General features: G+C 33.9%; 1 protein-coding gene across 4 annotated transcripts in view; it reads left to right on the top strand.

Annotated features, from left to right (window-relative positions):
* The window catches only part of CngA (Cyclic nucleotide-gated ion channel subunit A), a 1,115,443-nt gene that overhangs the window by 892,132 nt on the left and 197,172 nt on the right, over nucleotides 1-26,139 (top strand). Inside the window, exon 1 of one of the 4 annotated variants that reach the window (XM_069828041.1) lies at nucleotides 7,616-8,119. The exons of the other annotated variants lie outside the window; for them this stretch is intronic. The gene's annotated coding sequence lies outside the window, so the exon portion shown is untranslated. Of the gene's footprint in view, nucleotides 1-7,615; nucleotides 8,120-26,139 lie in introns of those variants that run through there. 4 annotated transcript variants of the gene reach the window in all.

Below are 26,139 nucleotides of genomic sequence, written 5' to 3'. Positions count from 1 at the left end.
CGTATGTGTCCATAGGTATATTATGTGTGAGATGTAACGTTGAGAGATGTTAAATATCTTGAAAATTAGGAGCTAAAAAGCTTTTATGAAAATAAAAATATAAAAAAGGTATGATTTATTATTGGTTATTGTGTCTAAATTAGTCTAGATATCATGAATTTATCTATAGTAATGTCACAAGAGGTCAGAGATTTGCCGATAAATCAACGAGCAAAGCGAGTGGATTTATTTGGGCAATCTCAGACTTCGAGTGACATTTATTAGGACTATTTCGTGAATAAAATAAAAATGTAAATAATATACCCCTAAAATTCGCTCACAAAATGTTAATTATATTTATAAATACTTAACCTATTAAGTGAAGTCGAAATAGATTTCGACTTCAATAAGGAAATTGAATGGTATTCAATAATGCCAATTGAGAAAAGCGAAATACAGGTTTAAAAATGTTAATTACATGTATTGAGCTTTTCTCTTGTTATTATAACAGAAATACATTTTCATTATCTGCTGGTATCATAATTTAATTTAAACCTTTTATAGTATAATTACAAATAACTTGATTAATACATTACTTACTTACTTACTTACTTACAAATGGCTTTTAAGGAACCCGAAGGTTCATTGCCGCCCTCACATAAGCCCGCCAGCGGTCCCTATCCTGTGCAAGATTAATCCAGTCTCTATCATCATACCCCACCTCCCTCAAATCCATTTTAATATTATCCTCCCATCTACGTCTCGGCCTCCCTAAAGGTCTTTTTCCCTCCGGTCTCCCAACTAACACTCTATATGCATTTCTGGATTCGCCCATACGTGCTATATGCCCTGCCCATCTCAAACGTCTGGACTTAATGTTCCTAATTATGTCAGGTGAAGAATACAATGCGTGCAGTTCTGTGTTGTGTAACTTTCTCCATTCTCCTGTAACTTCATCCCGCTTAGCCCCAAATATTTTCCTTAGCACCTTATTCTCAAACACCCTGAACCTATGTTCCTCTCTCAGAGTGAGAGTCCAAGTTTCACAACCATACAGAAGAACCGGTAATATAACTGTTTTATAAATTCTAACTTTCAGATTTTTCGACAGCAGACTGGATGAAAAGAGCTTCTCAACCGAATAATAACATGCATTTCCCATATTTATTCTGCGTTTAATTTCCTCCCGAGTATCATTTATATTTGTTACTGTTGCTCCAAGATATTTGAATTTTTCCACCTCTTCGAAGGATAAATCTCCAATTTTTATATTTCCATTTGGTACAATATTCTGGTCACGAGACATAATCATATACTTTGTCTTTTCGGGATTTACTTCCAAACCGATCGCTCTACTTGCTTCAAGTAAAATTTCCGTGTTTTCCCTAATCGTTTGTGTATTTTCTCCTAACATATTCACGTCATCCGCATAGACAAGAAGCTGATGTAACCCGTTCAATTCCAAACCCTGCCTGTTATCCTGAACTTAATACATTAATTAAATAAACAATTGTTATGAAGGAGTGTCATTTTCTTTAGATGCAATGGACATGAAATTAGAAGATGATGATGATGTAGATGTGAAAGTTGGAATTCGCACTTTATTTAGTACAACGGATTCATGCTCATCGATTTACGTGGAAACAGTTGGCGACACTGACTAAACAAAAGAACGACCATGCGATAAATTGATAGTGATAAATTGAGCTGCAGAAATTATCGCGATGTATGACTGTGATTGGTTGGAATTCAAAATTTCATTACACTTCATTGGCCGAAAATATAAACGAAATAGTCAACGTTAAAATATTGCCCGTAATACAGGGACCGTAAAAAAATATGAACTTGTTGTTTTTAAATGTAATGAACACGGGACATTTTGATTATACAGTGAAACCTCTATATTTGGACACCTCTGTATGTCATACACCTCATTATATTGGACATATTTTCGTGGAACCGGACAAATTTCTACGCTTTTAACTTACATGTCCAATATATCCTCTATGTTGAACACCCCCCAATCCTGGAAGCTGGACAGCCCTTATAGTTCTATCTTGGACGATTCTCTTGCTCTATTGTGTATTTCTGCTAACTGTTTAGAGTTGAGTTGAACCCTTATGTTTTACAAGGATCGTTCGCACAGTGGGATGAGAGGGGGTTTTCCTTGTACAGTCGTGGCAAAAAAACCGGACCGACCCTTGTATCTTATTTCAGAACCTTGTTCACTCAGAGCATGATAGACTGGTAACTACGACGTTCGTGGTTCGAATCCTGCCTGGGAAGGAAACTTTTTTTTCTTCCTTATTCATATTTATTCCCAATACTTTTCGACTGCAGCGATATTTTACTACTTAATTAACATTGATTAAAGTTCTCGTTAACACTTTGTTAAAAACATAAAATTTACTCTGTCACACGTTAAAAGTGTTAAAATTGTTTAAAAAGGTATTTACCTTCGACAGACGGCCCGTTTCGACGCTATTTGTCGTCGTCTTCAGTGTCTCTTGAACCACTGCTGATTTTGGCTCTGCGATGTGCAGTTGTCGATGGTAGGGGTGGGGAGTGTTGTTCCTATGGTGGGGGTTGGCTGTCTGTATGCTATGACGTATTATGATGTCAAACAATGTGTGCGTATTGAACTGTAGTTGCGTATTAAGTATGTAATGTGGGTGTGCTATTGTATTCTTATATATTTCGTATTGTTCTAGGATATTTAACTGTGAACTTTTTGGTGTGATGTGTAAAATTTCCATATCTGTTTCTATATTATTGTAGTCATGATTATTGTCGATAATGTGATCTGCATAATTTGATGTAATGTAAGGTTTGGTTATAGCTTTAATATGTTCGTTGTATCTTGTATGAAAGGATCTTCCTGTCTGTCCTATGTAAAAATGTGGGCAACTATTGCATTTTAATTTGTAAACTCCAGAAAACTAAAGTACAAAATTGCATACAAAACAAATAATACAACACAGAAATACTTAAATAACCACACTAAACATTCAAATATATATAATTCAACTGGAGTTTACAAATTAAAATGCAATAGTTGCCCACATTTTTACATAGGACAGACAGGAAGATCCTTTCATACAAGATACAACGAACATATTAAAGCTATAACCAAACCTTACATTACATCAAATTATGCAGATCACATTATCGACAATAATCATGACTACAATAATATAGAAACAGATATGGAAATTTTACACATCACACCAAAAAGTTTACAGTTAAATATCCTAGAACAATACGAAATATATAAGAATACAATAGCACACCCACATTACATACTTAATACGCAACTACAGTTCAATACGCACACATTGTTTGACATCATAATACGTCATAGGATACAGACAGCCAACCCCAACCATAGGAACAACACACCCCCACCCATACCATCGACAACTGCACATCGCAGAGCCAAAATCAGCAGTGGTTCAAGAGACACTGAAGACGACGACAAATAGCGTCGAAACGGGCCGTCTGTCGAAGGTTAAACAATTTTAACACTTTTAACATGTGACAGAGTAAATTTTATGTACTTAATTAACTTATTACTCCCAGAACATGAATTTTACCAGCAATCGAAAAGTATTGGGAATAAATTTGAATAAGGAACAAAAAAAAAAAAAAAGTTTCCTTTCCAGGCAGGATTCGAACCACGAAAGTCTTAGTTACCAGTCTATCGTGCTCTGGAGTGAACAAGGCTCTGAAATCAGCTACAAGGGTCGGTCCGGTTTGTTTTGTCACTATTGTACAGTACAGCAACTGTGAATCTCTTTCTACTTTCCTGGAATTACCACTTTGTCCTTTTTGTAACTGTACTGTGTCTGGATTTGAGTATGAGTGAAGGGGTATTATTTTTCATAACAGTAAACTTTATGATGCGAAATTATTTTAGTAAGCCCGCAGTGTAGAAATCAGTCTCTGTTGAGGTTCTTCTCTGCCTGTGAGAGTCAGTTTGTGCAGTTTGTATAGTGCTGCAATATGAATAAGAGTAATTTCGTGGAATTAACCATTGAAAGGAAGAAATAGGTTTTTAATTGGTTATTTTACGACGCTTTATCAACTGCTAAGTTTATTTAGCTTCTGAATAGATGAAAGTTGGTCCAGCGCCGAAAGTTACCCAGCATTTGCTCTTATTGGGTTAGGGAAAACCCTGGAAAAACCTCAACCAGGTAACTTGTCCCAAACAGGGTTGGAACCTCGACCCGCTCGTTTCACGGTTAGGTATGCTAACCGTTACTCCACAGTGGTGGAAGTTAGTGATGTTTTCCAGTCTCCCATGCCCTAAGGATAGTTTCTTTTCGTAAAATTGATAAACAAAGAAAGAAGTTATTGTTCGTTTGTCTTACGGTGTTAGTTGTAGGAAAACTGCAGAAGAATTTGGAAAGTATAAATCAACAGTTTCTGTTTTCTTTATTCATTTATTGGGAACAACAATAACAGGTATACCAATCACACGTACCAATAGAAAGTCGTCCACACCTGTGGAGTAAAGGTTCGCGCGTCTGGTCACGAAACCAGGTGGCCCGGGTTCGATTCCCGGTCGGGGCATGTTACCTGGTTGAGGATTTGTTTCCGGGATTTTCCCTCAACCCAATATGAACAAATGCTGGGTAACTTTCGGTGTTGGATCCCGGACTCATTTCACCGGCATTATCACCGTCACCTCATTCAGACGCTAAATAAGCTAAGATGTTGATAAAGCGTCGTAAAATAACCTACTAAAAAATATAAAGTCTGTAATCATTGTTGTCAGTGCTCCTAAAGCTAAATTCGGCCGATACTCCTGTTGCTTGTAGTAAGCCTCAATAGACTTTGATTCGAACTAATGAACTATATGTTGTTATGGTATATTTACTCACCAAAATTATTAAATATATAGGCTAAATATGAAAATTGGAAACTACTTAGTACAAAGGGTGTGGAACGAGGCAAATTTAAAACACATAACTATAGGCTTATTTAAATGAATGGAAACAGAAAATATAAAGTTAGTGAATTAATTAAAATAAATATGATAAGAACTGAAAGAGATTAAATGAAATACTTTAAAGATCTTTGAAAAGCGAATTCCCTTTTTAATTACATCGAGCAAGGAGATGAAAAGTAATAAATGAACATCAGTATCCATCTGTAGCTTAAATAAAGAGAAATGGAAAAGTTTCGAAATATGTAAAACACTTTAAACTTACCGGCTTCAAAATTAATTGCTGGATATGAAGCAGAATATTCATATCAATGTGGAATCTATAATATACAGGACTTTCATATCAAAACTTCCCAGTCTAAATAACTATTATTTAAATTGGATTCAATTTAAATAAAAAACACGTCAATTTAGATATTGAGGGGGAAGTCTGAAACCAGGCTTAATAAATTGCATTTTAGATTTCACCCCCACCCCCCAGCCTCCTTGCTTTAGAAATTCCAAATGGTACTCCTATATTTTATACATAAATATGAAAGAGCATTCAATTGTTTATACACCTCATTAATTTATTTCACATCTTTTGTTTTATATCGTTGCCTGGCTACTTCGATTGTTGTTGCTGTTGATTAAAGCTGAAGCTACAAATACCATTTCTTACTTTGATTTTGTACACTCCTGACTTGATAAATGTAAGGACGTCAAACCAGGTGAACGTGATGGCCATAGCCATACTTGTGTTGAATCTCTGCCTGTTCATAGTAGGGAAAGCGTTGGTTGAGGTATGTTCTAACAAATAACGCAAAATGAGTGGGTGCTCCAACTGCTGAAAGATAACGGTGTCAACAATGGCATCCTGCTGTAGCTATGATTCAAGAAATAACATTATTCCGCATATCCAGGTAAGTGTTACCTGTAATGGTAGTTTCTACGAACATGAAAGGACCATAAACAGTGGTTTTTGTGAACCCAAGTCATACATTTACTTTTGGTCTTGGCCTCGATTAAATCATAACACATTGCCTACGAGCTGCATAATCTTCGTCGCCTATTGTCCAACACCTGAATGTGATAAGTTGATTTTCCGGTGCGAACTTCAAAACAGTTGATCTTGGCATATGCAGCTGGTTATGTAAAGCAATGGTTCCCAGTCTTTTTTGACTGACGACACACTTTACTGAACGCCCACGATATCGCGACACACTTATTTGATTTTATTAATAATAATAATAATAATAATAATAATAATAATAATAATAATAATAATTATTATTATTATTATTATTATTATTATTATTATTATTATTATAGCTAGTACATTTCTTGTGGATAAAAAGGTGGTGGAACTCTGTGTAGAATATTTTATAGCGGATGGAGAGATGATTACTGTTCACTATACGGAATGTTGTCGTTTTTAACCTTCTTTTCGTCCAACTAAAACTTTCAAGGTCTAAGTGGAATTCAAAGAAAACTTATATTATAAACATAGTTATTCTAACATATTTCGGTTTCATGATGAAAAATGCAACAAAAAGGTGCCGGAACACCGTTCCAGCACGTTCCACCAGAAAAAAGCGCTGATAACTTCTATGTAGTGTTGTAGATAGGTCGATGTTACCACGCAATCGAAAATTCTAAAAGAACAAGCAGCAACTTGAGTGGCATTATAAAAAAAAACAAAGATACGTGTCAAAAATTCCAACCTATCTATCCTGGATGTCCGATCAAAGATTATCGTTTTTGAAAACTCGCCTATTTAAGTTAATGTTAAGTCTGCGCTTGGTGGGTTGCACAGAGTTTCTTTATACGTGGCCTTATGGTTGAAAAACTGAACCGAGCATTGTTGCAGGTGTTCACGTTTCATTGATAAAGTCTGTCTCAAAATGTACCATATCAAAGACTTCGTTGCAAATAAAAAAAAAAAAAAAATACGTTGTAAAGAGACTTTCTGGATGGCATAAAATTTATTTTTCTAATCCAAAATTTCGCGACATACTCCATGGAAACCCCTGACTTAAAGGATGACTTGATGCTTGAGGACTCCTGCCGATGGCTTCTCGAATACGTACCGCAATCTGCTCGGGCATAGATCTACCAGAATGTGGCTCATCGGCAACATTTCCTGTCCTCTGAAATTTATTGACAAGGAATCGGTGTTTGCTTGTGTTGGCACCGGTTTTCGGAATTTAATGCAAACTCCTGTTGCAACTCTGCACTCGAGCACCGACAATAGTCACCCGTTCTTCAATACTCAGCGTACTAATAGATTAGTCTGAACCAATATAGAAAGTCCAACGTTTACTCAAAAATGGATCGAGACTTTGTCTCCAGCCTGTATATTCGTGTGTTTCTTTCTTTTAGAATTGCACTGCATGTTGTAAACGAAATTTTTCGTTGATTTGTTTGTTTTACGAGGAACCTAACACTTTATGACGTGTATAAGTCTGTAGAATATTGAGTGGGCCAGGGTGACATTTCCTCATAAGTAATGACGGACATTTATGTCAAGGTCTTAAGATTGAGTTATGCAGCGACCTCTGTTGCCATGTTTGAGAACCTGTGCCAAGCATGAGGATGTCTGTCGTTGAACAGAAGTCCGTATTAGTTCCACCAAGCCGGGAGGTAATCGGTGAGATAAGCATAGTGAAGTATTGAACGAACTAGTGTCTTGTGGTAATGAAAAAATGTGTTTTATGACTTGTCTAGGAATGCGAGAAAAACAAAGTCGTGTGCTACACCGGGATAACTTTGATAGCCAAACTGAAGAGAAGCATTGTTTCCCACGGCGTGCTGAATATAGCCGACAATAATAATTAAGTCGCCTTATTCGATGCACACGTCTGTTTAATAATCCATCAGGATACCCCGTCACGTCGCCGGAAACTGCGCTGCGAAGAAAGCCCGATCAAGCTCTATTAACTCCAGAGTTAAGTTAGCTAATCATAACTCCAGTCCACGTAGTACCTCAAACCTCCCCCTACCTTAACGGCAAGGCGATCGTCGATGCCGATAGTCATCACCCGATTATCTGAGTGGTCGGAAGGTGCGAAGCGACGCTCTGAAGGATTAAGTGCGGATTAAAATGAGTGCGGCCACAAACACTAGTTTCTCGCGATAACTCCGAAGCCTGTCTTCAAGGCGTCGATCCTGGCTTCTTCTACTCTCAACATCATCTCTTCTGGAGAATTTCCGGTGACGTATACTCGATAATATTTTAAGAAGTTTGAAATTGGTTATCAGTTTCTGGTCCCGAAATTGTATGTGAAAGAGACAATGACTTAATTAACGTATTTGACATTTTAAACAGTAATTCTATAAGAACGTAATTTTATCAACCAAAGTGTATCTCATTTGTAGATTATGAAAAAGCCTTTGATAGATTACCTAGTAGTGAACAATGACAGGAAATTCCCTAATTATATTACTTAAATCGTTGAAGTCCTCTAAGAACAGAAATAACTTTAAATGAAACGAAAATAGAAAACAATTTACTTCATATAAATGAACGAATAATACTGTGTTATCAATTCTGCAGGCTTGGGAAAAGTGACATAAGTCAGTTTCCACAAACCTTTTTTGATAATCTATTGACAACTTACACTGGTTTATGTCGATTTGATTTTTTTCTGTATGAAGTATTGTAATGAGAGAAATACTTATGTATTTTTTTTCAAGCGAGCAGATGATCCGTAAGTAGTCAATAAATTATCAAAAGTTTGTGGAAACTGACTTATGTCACTTTTCCCAGGAACTGCAGAATTGCACTCACTTCTATTAAATCGTCGTTGTTCCTGCAATAACTCCTATGTAACTTATTTATCGATTTTCGGATTTTTGCTCTATTAAATACCGTAAATAGTCATACAGCAAATAATAAAATCTCTTATATGTAATTATACATCTTTGTTTCGAAAATGTAAGAATTCATAGTCTCCTATGTGCGGCTGACATAGGATGAATAAATATGTTTTTCCTTCCTCCTGAAATATTTTATATTTTACACATAGGAGTTATTGCAGGAACAACGACCAAATATTTTCTTTGTTGACGGACTGACGGTGAGTGTGCTTATAGGCTAAACACAAGTCATTTTCCATAACTATTGAAGTTTCTCTTCAAAGCATCTAAACGGGATTTTCCATCTCCAATACCTTCGGTTCTTGAGAATTTTCGACAATATTTCAATAAGTTTTAGAAACCTATATTCAGTTTCTTCTTCTAAAATTTATGTATGAAAAGTACCAACACTTAATCAACGTCAACGTCAATTAATATAGATGTCATTATCATAATAAATAATTGTAAAGAATTGTAATGTAATTTCAAGAAAGTTTGTTATTAATAGATTATGATAAAGCCTTCGATAGAGTAACTATAAATTTACGGACTCAGAAACAAAATTTGGGCCACCTGAATTTTGTTTGTGGATCTATAAAATGATTAGTAGAATATTTCTTGGTAGTACACATATTTGAATAATTTAATAGAAATACAAGATAAGACTTCGTAAGGAACTACAATTGATAATGAAATTAATAATATAGTATTATTAAAAAATCAGAAAATAATTGAATGCATTCTAACCTTGTTCAGAAGCAAGTTTATAGAATTTATATAAAAGAATGTGGTTTAATTTCTGTTAAAATTGTTTCACTATTTCTGCTATGACAATTGAATAAGTAGAAAGCAATTAAAATTATTTTTGAGTGGATTAATGTGGAACAGTTTTGCAAATTGTTGTTGTTTAGTCAATTGTCCAAAGACAGGTCTCAACCTCAAAGTAATACCAACATGGCACCACTTATGAGGCAACTAGGCCAGGAGATAATGAAGTAGGCTGGCCAGTTCCTTTCCCCCTCTATTGCATACATTGCTGACTAGTAACATAACATTAATCAGACTAGAGATATACTGTATACAATTGTTCTTTCTCTGACGCATATCGTCAAGTGAGATGTACTACCTGATAATAATAGATGTACATATCAGCCAGAACCTCAGTCAGAGGTAAAAATTGCAAATTGGAAATTAATGCCAGAAAATAATTTTGGCCCCTGTGAATATAAATTGACCTTGTTCAGCGATTCTGCGGATGTAATAGATATTGTTCAAGAGCTCTGAGAAGAATCAGAACTCTAAATGGATTGAGGTATGCACTATGCAGTTTGTCGTTATTGTGAAAGTTGGTAAAAAAAATTGAGGAGACCGGTTCTCCAACAGTTAACATTGAGATAGTCCACGAAAGCTTCGATGGTTCTGTTTTGAAATTGGTTTATACCTGAATGAACCCCATTCTTTTATGGGCAAAACTATAGGCTAATATTACTTTCTACAAACTCTCTTCTAAACTTGTAAAGAAATTATGAGCTGTGATCTTTTTTCCACTTCTTTGCAGATTTTCTACCATGCCGAAAACTACTTCTCTTTCCCTGATTTACTTCTCTAGATCCGTCCTCATTTCTTCCTGTTTACACTTGTATATTCTTGGCGTAATAAGTAGTGCTGTCACATGCAGCCCATATATCAGTATATATTTAGGATTTCCAGTTCTGTCTTTCACGTATCTGCAGCTTGCAATCGAACCTTAGCGTCACCGAGGCTCCTTAAATCTCCGGCTGGCATCGGGAACTTGGCAGTGACGGTATTGCTTTCCTCGCCCGGCCAAACTACTGTATGAGGGCTGTGGTGGGATGCTGCAGTAGTAGCTGTCTATGATGTTGCGAGTAACCGTGAGCGGCTGAATTTGTTCGGCTATTTGAACGTCGTTTGTAGTTGACTCTTTCGACTTTTCTCCACCCAAAATGTACTCAAATTCCTTAAGTAGGAGAGTTTGAGTGAAATGAGACAAGTGGCCTCTAGGGTAGGAGCTCACATAAATGTTACGATAGGTCCCAAGAGATTTTGCAAGGACACGAACTCATGTACCTACCTTTTAGCTTAGACTTCCTTCTTTCTCCCTCATTTATTCATAGATAAATTTGTCTACTCATCCTGTGGTAGTATTTATTTAATGCTTAAATCCATTCTTACCTAACCTAACAATTGCATGCTAAAAATTGGGACATTTCATGCAATCCTATAGATTTCATAAATTCCGTGACAGTTTTTGTCTGTTGTTTAACAATACTCCATCAACTACTAGGTTATCGTCGATGGAATTGAATCGCTTATTTCACAAACCAGTCAAACGCCAAATGAGTTAATGACAGCATAATGTTCTATGAGAGTATACGTACATTTTAGTGCTGAAAACAGTAAAATTCCGTCCTCGTGTAATGGCCAGGCATTACGTTGAATTTCGTGTTTAGGTCAAAAGCCAGTCAAGCGACAGCGCTTGGCTGGTTTCTGCAGTAAACCTGCGGATACATTTTGTGTTCATGGTTTTGTGTCCAACTGATTGAAAAAATGTTTTGTAGTTAGCGTAGTGTTTTTCTAATAACAACAATAGACGTATATCGTACGGTAGTGAAATTTCTCGAAGTTCAGAAGACGAACCTGTACCTAAAAGGAAACGAGGATTGGTAAACGAAAACACTAAACTTATAAACGTAATACTATTCGCGATGCAAGGGTAAAAGGAGAAGGCTATGTTTCTTATTCTGGCAGGGAAGTACCTCAGAAAACCAAGCCCGACATTCTCACTTGCAAGTGCAATGCGAAATATTATTTAAACATTAATGAGGAAGTGATAGATGAAACATGAAGGTATTTTAATTCTCTTGAAAGTAAAAACTCTCAAGATGCCTATATTCAGACTTTGGATGAGGCTACTGAAGTTAAGCGTATACCTACGTAAAAAAACGAGGTCCAGAGCAAGAGCTGGCAATGAAAATGTTCATGAAGGCACTTTTAAAAGATCTCAGTGTTACAATTATTATAATTTAAGGACTGGTGTTGTAGTGAAACATGTTTGCAAGAATGTATTTATGAAAATTCATTGTATTTCACTTAACAGATTAGAGAGAATTGGTCATTTATTGCTTGAAAATACTACCCCTAAAGATATTACACATTTTGTTAAAGAATATGGGTTTTACAATAAAATTCTAAAGAATTCGAGAATTATGCCATAAAAATACGTTTGCACTACTCGTTTATTGCAGAAACCAGTTAAGTGAAAACATTTTTGTATTTTATACATTTATGTAAAACGTACAAAATAATTTTCCTTAGATGAAAAGTATTGAAATATATACTACTTTCAGCAAAAAATATTGAAACCACTACCAAGCCATTTAGTCTAATGCTAGACAGTTTTTTATACATCTTGATTACACAACTTTTAACACTGTATCACTTCGGAATATATATGGTAAGAACTTTCTTGTGTTAAATATTATTAACGTACCTTGTTAACATGTTTCGACCTATTTTCGGTCATCTTCGGAACTGGTCGTTGTTGGTCTTGGCGCCTCTTGTTTTCTGTGTGGGTGCGTTCGTAGTGTAGAGTCAAAGAGTACTCAACATACCAATGAACCAACACGATTACAACGAAGAACTAAACACAATCAAATACATAGCACAAGAAAACGGATACAACCCCAACATAATAGACAACATAATACGTAAGACAAAACAAAACCACAAAAAACAGAACAATACAACACAAACACAAGAATACAAAAAATACATCACACTAATATACGAAAACAAAAATACACATAAAATTGCAACCTCATTCAAGAAATTAAACTACAACATCGCATACAGAACAAATAACACTCTACAAAAACATCTCAACACACAAACAACACAAACAAACAAATACAACCACACAGGCGTATACAAACTCAAATGTAACACCTGCAACAACTTCTACATAGGACAGACAGGCAGATCATTTCAAACACGTTACAAAGAACACATCACAGCCATTACAAAATTACAAAACACCTCAACATATGCAGAACACAACACAAATGCCAACCACACCTACAGAGACATCAACACAGACATGGAAATACTACATATCCAACCAAACCCCAACGATATTCTCAACACAGAACTCAATTTCAAAACACATACACTCTTTGACTCTACACTACGAACGCACCCACACAGGAAACAAGAGTCGCCAAGACCAACAACGACCAGTTCCGAAGATGACCGAAAATAGGTCGAAACATGTTAACAAGGTACGTTAATAATATTTAACACAAGAAAGTTCTTATCATACATATTCCGAAGTTTCTTCCCCCCCCCCCACATTTGGCTAACTTGGCGCTTGACTGGTTTCTGAAATAAATGATTCAATTGTTGATTGCGAGATGTATTTGGCGAGATGAGGCTGAGAATGTGCTATGAATTATTTGACACTTTTATGCCTAATAAAAAAATTGAACCTAGTAATGAGCCTAATCAGGAATCGAACCCACGCCCGAGCACATTTCCGAATCTGGAAGAAAATGTACCTATCGCCGAAGTTACGACGGTGGCCATTATAGGGAGGAACATAAATACTCAATGACTTTAATGTACGTCACGATTGTGGGAGTGGCATCGGGTTATGCATGTTTGACGTTGCAATACTTGGCGGTCAAGAAGTCAGTGTTTAACCGTCCGAGAGGATTATTGACATAAACATACATAAATGTCTGGAGCAGTAATTTTAAACCATTCCAAGTAAGAATAAATCTTCGCTGTCAGAACACACTGTGTAATTACGTAATTTGAACTGAAAGAACTACTGTTTATTCGGTCAAAGACCGCAGAGAAGAATATTCCTGAGTGTTATATTCGTTTAAATCAGCGTTTCTCAAACTATGGTCCGCGGACCACCTGTAGTCCTCGAGATCTGCCCTTGTGGTCCTTCAAAAAAGGCAGAAGAAAAAATAAAATTCAAAGGAATTGCGTATACACTATAGCTGAAAATCTCAGAGTTTGGAAATAATACATGGCAATAGCCTTTCACTTTTTCTCTCAGTACTGATATTTTATGAAATTTATTACCCTATCCGTCTACTGACTTCCCACTCTACTCTCAAGAACAAAAGAGGGATTTAAAGCACTATGAACGTGGTGTTTCTCGCCATCTTTTCCCTGCACATCTGGCGCCGCCCCTGTAACCCAGCCAGGGACCACCCAAATTCATAAAAAGGGACCGAACATTTTTATGTATTTATGACTTTCTTAATAGCTTTGCCGACACCCAGTCTGCACAATGAAATGGTCACGTACTGTACGTCGTACACCAATAATATAAGTCTGAAGTCACAATTTGAAACTTATTTTCCAAGTAAATATGACGAATTTTCATGGGCTCGTGATCACTTTCATTGCGATATTGAAACTAACAAACTTTCATTGAGTGAAAGAGAACAGTTAATTGAACTCTCGAATGAGACCGAACTTAAAATGAAATTCCAAGCGGAAGGTATGGTTAATTTCTGGACCGCATCACAAGTGAAAAGAGAATACAGTGAACTGTACAATGGTGTTTTAGAGATTATAATTCATTTGTTTCTACGTATCTGTGTGAGAAAGGGTTTTCATCACTAACTCTAATAAAAACAAAGTAGGCTACCGAAATCGACTCGATGTATGTGACAATCTCCGACTTAAGCTTACCAGCATAAGCCCAAAAATAGAACTGTGCAAGAATCGCCAGGCACATCCGTTTCATTAATTTGAGTACCAATATTTATTTATTCTTTTTAGTTAATAAGTTAAAGATTACCCAAACTATAATAGCCTTGAATTATTAAAGAAACGAAAATGAATTTACTTCCACATAAAAGAAAAGCTGTTATTTTATTTCAAGAATATACTCCCGGAAATAAATGGATTTTTTCTAAGGAGGGTCTGTCTTCCTCTGCATGGCGGGACGCAATTAAGATGAATGCTAACGTAGCACCAGTGAGAAGTCTTCATGGGAGATCCTTGGACGGTTTCCGTTGCAGATACTGCAACGAGATTGAAACCTTAGCACACGTCCTAGGATCCTGTCAGCATGGAGAACTGAGAAATTCACGCCATCATAACATCCGAAAACTAATAGCACAAGCCCTTAGAAACAAATCTTTCGAGGTCCATGAAGAGGTGCACTGCGTTGCGTCTGAAGGCGGCGGAATTAGAAGAGCGGACATCGTGGCTCTAGACAAGACTAATAGTTAAGGCTTTATACTGGACCCAACTGTTAGATTTGAGATGAGCCAGACCCAACCATCCGAGGTCAACAAAGAAAAACAACAAATTTATGAGCCTACTATTCCGTATTTTCGAGAAAAATATCAGATGGAAGGCACCTGGGAAGTACATGGTTTAATGATCGGAGCGAGGGGCACCATCCCACGATCAACTGTAAACACTATCAAAACATTTGGAATCCATGACATCATTCCAAAAATAATTATTTCAACCATTAAAGGATCTGTGGCGATTCTGAAAAATCATTTATACGGAATATAATCCCCCCCCCTTTTCTATTCGTTAGTGTGTGATTGTTACATATATATGTACAAATTTATTATTTCTTAAACTTAAGCTCCTAGTTCACATTTCAATTTGACTCATCTATCTTACTGTAATCATTACTATTCTTATATGTGTGTTATTCTGTGTTTTTGGCAACCCAGGATGCCTGGGCAGACTATTTCTTGAAATAAATTATATAACATCAGCTTAATTAGTTAATACTAATATAAATTTAATTTAATTTAATTAATTTTAATTTATTAATTCTATTTTAAAATACAAGTATATTGATATTAAAATATAGGCTACTACAAAAATGATAAATTTTCTTTCGAAGGAAATAAGAGTAAGGTGGTCCGCGGAACTGTTGTGACTTAAAAAAGTGGTCCCCACTTCAAAAAAGTTTGAGAAATGCTGGTTTAAATCATTAAATTTCTGCTGTTATGAGCATTGAGTTTAATAAATATGGACAGTGTCAAGACAAAATACATAAATTAAAAATAAGCAATATTAAGTTAAGTTATAATCTAGAAATCCAGGCACGTTGTAATGTGAGTTTTCATTAACCATCGAAATAGTAGCCTATAGTTTTAAGTATAAAAAAATTCACGATGAAAGCCTATTGTGGTAATGTATTAAACAACATGGAAGTTATAACTCTAACATTTAAAGTTAACGAACACTTAACAATCTGTTAAGCCAAACTAGTGTTGAAGACATGAAAAAACTCTATTTAACAAACTGTTTATAGTTTAACATTCGTTAAATGTTCTAACAATACTTGAAGAAACCGGCCATTAAACTACGTTAAGTTTTAATTAGTGCGATAGTCGGCATATCAAGACAATAATAAAATTATGCTTTGTTCGTTAAGCATGAATATGTGACCTTATACAGAGCGTATACTAACTGGCTCCGCAGGAGAAGTGGCAAGCAGAATGCGGAGACTCGAGGAGTTGATGGTATTCGATGCCTGAATCATCGTTGGTAAAGATATGTGAAAGCCTTGGGGGATTATTTTGAAAGGTGGTATCATAAATTGCTATTTTACGGTAACAATATTTTCTTGAATTTTAAAATGAGCATAATATCGCTTTTAATTCTACGTTTTCAGTTTTTTTGCTGTCCTGAAAAATCACATGTTTTGAGTTATGTCACTTTTCTATATCATGTACGATATATAAATAAACATTGCCGTTATATGGTGTTATTGACATGTTATGATCAGAGCTCGTATTAATAGCCTAAGGTCACACAAATAATATTCAGTTGCCATAACGCACCCGACTCGATCAAACAAAATTTATGTAATTTATTTTCAATGCCATTTGGCTGGCTATAATACTTAATGCGGCCAAGGTAGTTGAACTTATTAACTTGTTCTATTGTTTTATTCTCTAACATTATTTTGGTTCTTAGAGGACCATTTCGTTTAGCGGGGGATATACAGGTTTGAGGACAAAAAAGTCATTTTTCAATTTATTTTTATATAAAGATCGGACATTTAACTTTGTGTCAGAGAAGGAATTTTACGATATATACAATATTTTAGTTCACAAGTTGAACTACAATTATTTCTGTAACATATATATATATATATATATATATATATATATATATATATATAACATAAAAACATACAAAAATTTAACTTCTCATAAGAAATTAAATAAAATACTTCTATTGTAGACGTTTCAAGGATTGTAGTTCGTATTGTTCACTTGGCATTCAGGAATAAATAAAAAAAGAATGACTCATAAATATGAATATGTGTGGACATTATTATGAAAACGGCATATTATTGTGAAAACGGCCGTTTTTTTGGTATAATAAATGGTGAAACGTTTAGTAAATCTGAAAATAGTCTATACTTGCAGAAGTAGGTGAATATTGAGCATGTCAAATTGCAAAGTGAAAGAATCATTAGTTACTGAGAAAAAAATATTAATTTCCCTAATTTTTTAGTGCCCAAACCCGTATATCCCCCCTTAAATCCAAGTACTTTAGTTTTTCTGTCAAGATTTTTAAATTATTTTTCTGAAATTTGGTGTAGTAAATAAACAGTGTTTTGTAAATTAGCCTCTGAATCAGCGAATACCACTTGGTTGTCAGCAAATAAGATCAAATTAAATAAGAGTGGTGATAAAGGACATCCTTGTCTCATACCTTGGTATATTTCCCTAGTTTCTTCGTTGTCCATGTTCACTTTGATTTTTATGTTTACATGAAGGCTCTAAATAGGCCTAATTAGATTTTGCGGAATTGTTTCACTTAATAAAATATCCCATAGTTTTCGACAATCTACTTTATCAAACGCTTTTTCATAATCTATAAAAGCACAGTATGTTGAATGTTGTGTTCTCTGTGTTAAATTTTATGTAATATATTTTTACACATCAAAAAGTATTTCAAAGAGAAAGTAATGAAGTTACGGGAAATTGCAATCGAAGTTTAATGTAACTTAACTTTTCTATACACCAGAGCTTAAAAATTACGCCGCAAGAGCTGAAAAGATCACAAATGTGTATTAAAATTTATGTAATGTATTTTTAACATACAGAATGATTCACGAGGATTTACCGCCACTTATGGAGCTTATTTCCGAAGACATTTTGAGCAAAAAATTTCATATAAATATGTGTCCTAATTCAATATTTTCAGAGTCACATTAATTTAAAGTTCTTAGTAAAATACTTTTTTTCTTTAGTTTTAAGGGTAAAAAAAATATTACAAATAAAGAATGAACTTTTCAGAAGTATCATTTCTTTAATTGGCTAGTGTTCTGAAATTAAAAATGTGTTGTCAATTGCTTTGTACAGATTTTATTTTTCAATTTTTAACTAAAAATTACATCATTCTTATGTACTTATCACAAAAATTGCTACAAATCATACGATTTTAGGAACTTGATTCTTTACAGTTTATTGTATTGTATTTATTAACATTCCATGGTATTCATACATGCTTACAGCTAGAATATGGAACAAGTCAAAAAACTTAATACTATTATAAAATCTTAATTTATAGTCACAGTCTAGATTAAATATATACAGACGAGATTTACAATATAGTCTACTAGTACAACACATAGTTTTAGTATCAATTTCATGAAGTGTTATTGAATGTCATGAATTCACCTACAGAATAGAAGGCGTGAAAAATTAGGTACTTCTTTAATTTGGCCCTAAATAATTTTATGTTTTGAGTTTCATTTTTTATATCGATAGGGAGGCTATTAAAAATTTTTACTGCCATATAACGCACTCCTTTTTGATAGCACGATAGACTTGCCGATGGAGTATGAAAGTAATTTTTTTGACGTGTATTTATGCTATGAACTGTTGAATTAGTTACAAAGTTTTCACGATTACATACGAGGAAGACTATTAATGAAAAGATATACTGACAAGCCATGGGCATTATTTGTAGTTTTTTGAAAATAGTCCTACACGACTCCCTAGATTTCGCACCTACTATATTCTAATTACTCTTTTTTGTAATAGAAATATATTGTTACTATCTGTGGAATTTCCCCAGAATATTATTCCAAAACTCATTACCGAGTGGAAGTATGCAAAGTATATTGTTTTTAAGGTATTGATATTTATTATCTTTTGCACAGATCTAATAGCAAAACAAGCTGAATTTAGTTTGGGGGTAATTTCTTTAATATGATTTTTCCAATTTAACACATTATCGATTTTTAAGCCAAGAAATTTGGTTGTTGTTGTTTCTAATAGGGATCTATTGTTAATTATTGCGCTAGAAATTTGCGACGTTGAATTTGGACAGGATTTAAATTGAATTATGTTAGTTTTGTTACAATTTAATACTAATTTATTGACTGAGAACCAGTCACATATTTTGAAGAGAATTTCCTCTGTTGAAGATTGGAATGTGTTGGAGTCATTGGCTGTAATTACTATATTTGTGTCATCTGCAAATAATATGGGATGACCTACATCTTTTATAAGGGGGGCAAGATCATTTATAAACACTAGAAAAAGTAGGGGACCTAATATTGAGGAATTCCATTATTAATAGTTCCCCATGTCGATGTAGATTTCATAGTTGTATTGATTTCAACTTTATGTTTCCTATCTATGAGATATGAGTGAATATGAGTGAAACCATTGGTGTGCAACACCTTTAATTCCATAATAATCTAATTTATCTAGCAGCATTTTATTATTTATATAGTCAAATGCTTTGGATAAATCACAGAAAATCCCTCCAACTTGTAATTTTGTATTTACTGCCTCCAGAATTTTGTCAGTTAAACTAAATGTTGCATTTTCTGTGCCTTTATTTTTCCTAAATCCAAATTGTTCTGGGACTAAAATGTTGTATCTTTCTAGATGATGATATAATCTTTTATACATTACTTTTTCAAAGATTTTGGAGAAGACTGGTATAAGTGATATGGGTCTGTAATTATGTATCCTAATCTACAATGTTAAAGAATTTACCTGAGTGGCGTGATTTGTAAAAATTGTTGTTATAAATGGTAAGAAAATGTAATTTTGTAATTAAAAAAAGGAAAAAGAAAAATTCTGTATGGAGTTCACAACAAATTTTTAGCTTCAGAATACTAGCAAATTAAAGAAATGATACTCCCGAATAGTTCATTCTTTATCTGCAACATTCTTATACCCTTAAAACTCAAGAATAATGCTTTTTTTTACAAATAACTTCAAATTAGTGTAATTCTGAAAATATTGAGATTAGGACAAATGTTTATATGACATTTTTTTGCTCACAATGTCTTCAGAAATAAGCTATTTAAGGGACGGTAAATTCTCCTGAATTATCCTGTAGCTATGTCAAAGGTTATTTTAAAGGAAAAAAAATAAATTTAAAATTTACTAGTTTTTCAGCATATTTAACCATTCTCTCCCGATGACTATTACCATTGTATTCCTCTTCAAAAATTGTGATTTTGAGGTGTATAGTTTTATGTTTTATTACTCTTGTAATGTTTTATATTGCAATAAGTTTTCAATGTTTTCTTGGTTCTCATGAAGTTGTACCAAGGTATGAATAATTTATATTTAAACAGTGTCGGAAGTGTCCTTGACACTATTTATGGCTGTCAGAACAATGAGTAGGACCACGTAGAAAGGATGGTGAGTCAAAACAGACTATCTAAATTTATCATTACATATCAACGTAATGGTACCATAAGTATTGGTCGACGAACAAATGAATGGCTCAGCAAGCTTCAGAGACTACAGTTTGAAGTAGAATTAAAGACAAAAGGAAGGAACTGACAGCTGAAAAGTTGGAGGTCAAAGTCCACTATTACAGGCTACATTAGGCATATCACATTCTCGGTATGCATAACAATACATTACTGAGCACACGATGAGGTACAATCCATAATTCAAAGGACAATTAGGCTGTTGAAACTCGATAGCCTACTTGATTTGGTGTAGTCTTTGAAAATAAGGGGTGACCACCAGTCAGTTTGACTCTGACATTTGTGTAATTCGCAAGGTTTTCTCTCATCGAGTTTGTTGAAATCCAATGCTACTACTACTATTAATATTGCTACTACAGTACTATGAATATTGTTACTACTTTCAATATTGCTACTACGATTAGTATTGTATCACTAATAATATCCAATGGTACCTATACTATCAATATTGCTGCTACTATTAATATTGTTATTATTTATTATTAACATTCCTACTACTATTAATACTGCTACCACATTAATACTGATTCCCCTGTTGATATTGCTACTACTTTTAGTATTGCTACTGTTATTAATATTTTATATATATATATATATATTTTATTTGGTTATTTTACGACGCTGTATCAACATCTATGTTATTTAGCGTCAGAACGAAATGAAAGTGATAATGACGGTGAAATGAGTCCGGGGTCCAGCACCGAAAATTACCCAGCATATTGGGTTGAGGGAAAACCCCAGAAAAAAACCTCAACCAGGTAACTTGCCCCGACTGGGATTCGAACCCGGGCCACCTGGTTTCGCGGCCAGACGCGCTGACCGTTACTCCACAGGTGTGGACTGTTATTAATATTGCTACCACTATTAGTATCAATACTTATCATACTATCAATATTGAAGTTACTCTTAATATTGATATTATTTATTATTAATATTCCTACTATTAGGTCTATTAATACTGCTCTTACCATTAATACTGCTACCTCTATTAATATTGCTACTACTGTTAATATTGATACCACTATTAGTATCGCTACTATTATCAATATTGCAGCTATTAGTATTGCTGCTACTATTAATATTGCCACTATTTATTATTAATATTCCTACAACTAGGCCTATAATACTGTTTTTACCATTAATACTGCTACCTCTATTAATATTGCTACTACTATTAATATTGATACCACTATTAGTATCGCTACTATTATCAATATTGCTGCTACTATTAATATTGCTACTATGTATTATTAATATTCATACAACTAGTCCTATAATACTGTTCTTACCATTAATACTGCTATCCCTATTAATATTAGTACTACTATTAATATTGATACCACTATTAGTACCGCTACTATATCAATATTGCCGCTATTAGTATTGCTGCTACTATTAATATTGCTACTATTTATTATTAACATTCCTACAACTAGTCCTATAATACTGTTCTTACCATTAATACTGCTATCTCTATTAATATTACTACTACTATTAATATTGATATCACTATTAGTATCGCTACTATATCAATATTGCCGCTATTAGTATTGCTGCTACTATTAATATTGCTACCACTATTAGTATCAACTTATCATACTATCAATATTGAAGTTACTGTTAATATTGCTATTATATATTATTAATATTCCTACTATTAGTTCTATTAATAATGTTCTTACCATTAATACTGCTATTCCTATTAATATTACTACTACTATTAATATTGATACCACTATTAGTATCGCTACTATTATCAATATTGCCGCTATTAGTATTGCTGCTACTATTAATATTGCTACCACTATTAGTATCAACTTATCATAGTATCAATATTGAAGTTACTGTTAATATTGCTATTATTTATTATTAATATTCCTACTATTAGGTCTATTAATACTGTTCTTACCATTAATACTGCTATCCCTATTAATATTACTACTACTATTAATATTGATACCACTATTAGTATCGCTACTATTATCAATATTGCCGCTATTAGTATTGCTGCTACTATTAATATTGCTACCACTATTAGTATCAACTTATCATACTATCAATATTGAAGTTACTGTTAATATTGCTATTATTTATTATTAATATTCCTACTATTAGGTCTATTAATACTGTTCTTACCATTAATACTGCTATCCCTATTAATATTACTACTACTATTAATATTGATACCACTATTAGTATCGCTACTATTATCAATATTGCTGCTATTAGTATTGCTGCTACTATTAATATTGCTACCACTATTAGTATCAATACTTATCATATTATCAATATTGAAGTTACTGTTAATATTGCTATTATTTATTATTAATATTCCTACTATTAGGTCTATTAATACTGTTCTTACCATTAATACTGCTATCCCTATTAATATTACTACTACTAATAATATTGATACCACTATTAGTATCGCTACTATATCAATATTGCCGCTATTAGTATTGCTGCTACTTTTAATATTGCTACTATTTATTATTAATATTCCTACAACTAGTCCTATAATACAGTTCTTACCATTAATACTGCTATCCCTATTAATATTACTACTTCTATTAATATTGATACCACTATTAGTATCGCTACTATTATCAATATTGCTGCTATTAGTATTGCTGCTACTATTAATATTGCTACTATTTATTATTAACATTCGTACTACTAGGCCTGTTAATACTACTACTACCATTAATACTGCTATCCCTATTAATATTACTACTACTATTAGGGGAGAGTCGGGTAGTATCGGACAGTGCGTTTCTTTCATCTACCACCATATGGTAATACTTCAATGACATGGTAACGTTTCTCTATGCGACATCACAGAAACGTAACCATGTCAATCAGGTACTATCATCGTGTGGTAGATGAAAGAAACTCGCTGTCCGATATTACCCGATGTCCAATACTACCCGACTCTCCCCCTAATATTGATACCACTATTAGTATTGTTACTATTTTCAGTATTGGTGCTACTATTAACACTACTACTATCATTAATACTGCTATCACTAGTAATATTGCTATTACTATTGCATTTACTACTATTACTATTAATACTGCTAACTACTAGCTACTAATAGCTACTGGTATTAATATCAGTTGCTGTTGCTACCACTACTACTACTACTACTTCTACCTCTAGTACTATTACTTTCGTTACTATTACGATTAATACTATAACTTTCACTATTTCCATTGCTGTTACTACAATAATTATTACTTCTAAATTACTGTTGCTATTATTACTGCTGCATGTTCCACCCCAGTTTGATGCAAAGTAATAGAATGTATGTTAAAAACAAATACAGGGAGGGTGAAAACTGTCAGATTTAATTTATTGGAAACAATTTAAGATAATAAAAAGGTTGGGCAATTTTTACCCAACCTTGGTAATGCTAGGATTAAGCATAACTGATTATTTAATTACCAGTTACTATTGTAGGTTTTGGTAAGACGCTAAGCAATGATGAAGCACAATAAAATAATATTCATAACAATCACCATACATTATTTAACAGAGCATTTCAGCTTTTCTACAATTGTTCAGAAACACAGATAATAATCCTTTGTGATTCAAAAAGCTATTCACACAAATTTGAAGTGAACAGAATTCCCTGTGACGTCAATCCGCTCGAAATAACGAAATCCTGAGAGTAATCTCGACTGAAGTCTGTAATACAGGTAATAAAGCCCTCATCTATGTGAGTGTTCAACTTCGCAACCAATGCAGATCATATTACATCATGTAGTTTGAAGGTCGGAGTGATTCAGAGTTGTTCCATAGAATCCAAAGGCTTCATTCGTATTCTTTTCTCTCTTCGGTGGATTTTCTGTAAAGCGCTCCGATACACATTTCTTATGTGTAGGTTAACTATCTTATACCGCCAATGTTAAATTTGCTTATTTAATTACCAGTTATCTCAGGGCTACTCAAGCTATTGTACTGAAATTTTTAGAGGATTAATATACGAGAGTTCTAAGCAAACAGATTTATCAAGAAACACAAATTGTAGAAATGTTTTGATTTTTTCAAAATAATTTTGATTTTATTTTATTTTTTATGTAAAATGTTTTTCCTGATCGAACTAATACAAACACATCACTTAATAACCTTCCACTTCGTTACTGTATTGTTATCAACATGTATGACAAATTTAATCTCTCTCTATAGTTTGTAATTCCTGACTCAGTGCAGCATTTACATGTAAATAAAAATAAAATCAAAATTTAAAATTTCAAATCTTGTATTTCCCGATAAATCTGCGTCAATTTGCTCCTATAAAAATTTTACTACGCTTATTGGGTAATTAATTAAGCAAATTTAAATTGGAAATGTGGTAGTGGTAGTGGTTGTTTTATTTTCCCTGACTGAGTTAAGGTCGTAAGACCTTCTCTTCCACTCAACCAGGTTACAAAATTATGTGATAAAATACAAAACAAGACAAAAGAAGATACCTAAGAATTGCATAAAATATAGTAGAAAATTGCAAATAGTCAAGATCAGTTACATAATATAACGAGAATATAAAATAAAGTAGAAAACTACTTATAATCAAATCAGTTACATAACATAGGATAATATATAGGCCTACAATTTATGAGACATAAACTGCTCGAGATAAATTCGACGATTAATTCACTTGAGATATAATATATTAATATATTAGTAGAAGAATACATGTGGGTTACAAGACATAAAAATGTTGAATAGCAAAATCGTACTATATAGCATACAGATACAAATCATTAAGTAATATATCAAGATAATAAAAAAGGGGAAAAAGGAAGAGAGGGGAGAAAAAAATAATAACGTGGCCATTTAAGATTATTTAGAAACTTCCCCAAGAGTCTAGTTTTGTTCAATGGAAACATTTCTAAGTAGAGTGTACATAAAAAATTTTAGACTCCGACTGCACCTTATTTCCTGTGACAAGGAATTCCAGGAACGAGCTGTATGTATTGTGAAGGAAGCAGAGTAGAGAGATGTTTGAAGATATGGAATTGATAGAACAAGGTTATGCTGTGAACGTGTATTTGTAGATAATTAATCTGATGGGGATCCTAAGGAAATTAGTGTGGATTGGGAAGAGAGGAAGCTGTTCAGTCAGCTTTATGTGAAACAAGTCAAAGTCAGGATACTTACTTACTTATTGGCTTTTAAGGAACCCGGAGGTTCATTGCCGCCCTCACATAAGCCCGCCATTGATCCCTATCCTGAGCAAGATTAATCCAGTCTCTATCATCATATCCCACCTCTCTCAGATCCATTTTAATATTGTCTTCCCATCTACGTCTCGGCCTCCCCAAAGGTCTTTTTCCCTCCGGCCTCTCAACTAACACTCCATATGCATTTCTGGATTCGCCCATACGTGCTACATGCCCTGCCCATCTCAAACGTCTGGATTTAATGTTCCTAATTATGTCAGGTGAAGAATACAATGCGTGCAGCTCTGTGTTGTGTAACTTTCTCCATTCTCCTGTAACTTCATCCCTCTTAGCCCCAAATATTTTCCTAAGAACCTTATTCTCAAACACCCTTAACCTATGTTCCTCTCTCAAAGTGAGAGTCCAAGTTTCACAA

This window comes from Periplaneta americana, chromosome 6 (assembly GCF_040183065.1).
Source record: "Periplaneta americana isolate PAMFEO1 chromosome 6, P.americana_PAMFEO1_priV1, whole genome shotgun sequence".
NCBI lineage: Eukaryota > Metazoa > Arthropoda > Insecta > Blattodea > Blattidae > Periplaneta > Periplaneta americana.
Note: the sequence above shows the minus strand (reverse complement) of the source record. Positions and strands in the feature narration are given on the sequence as shown.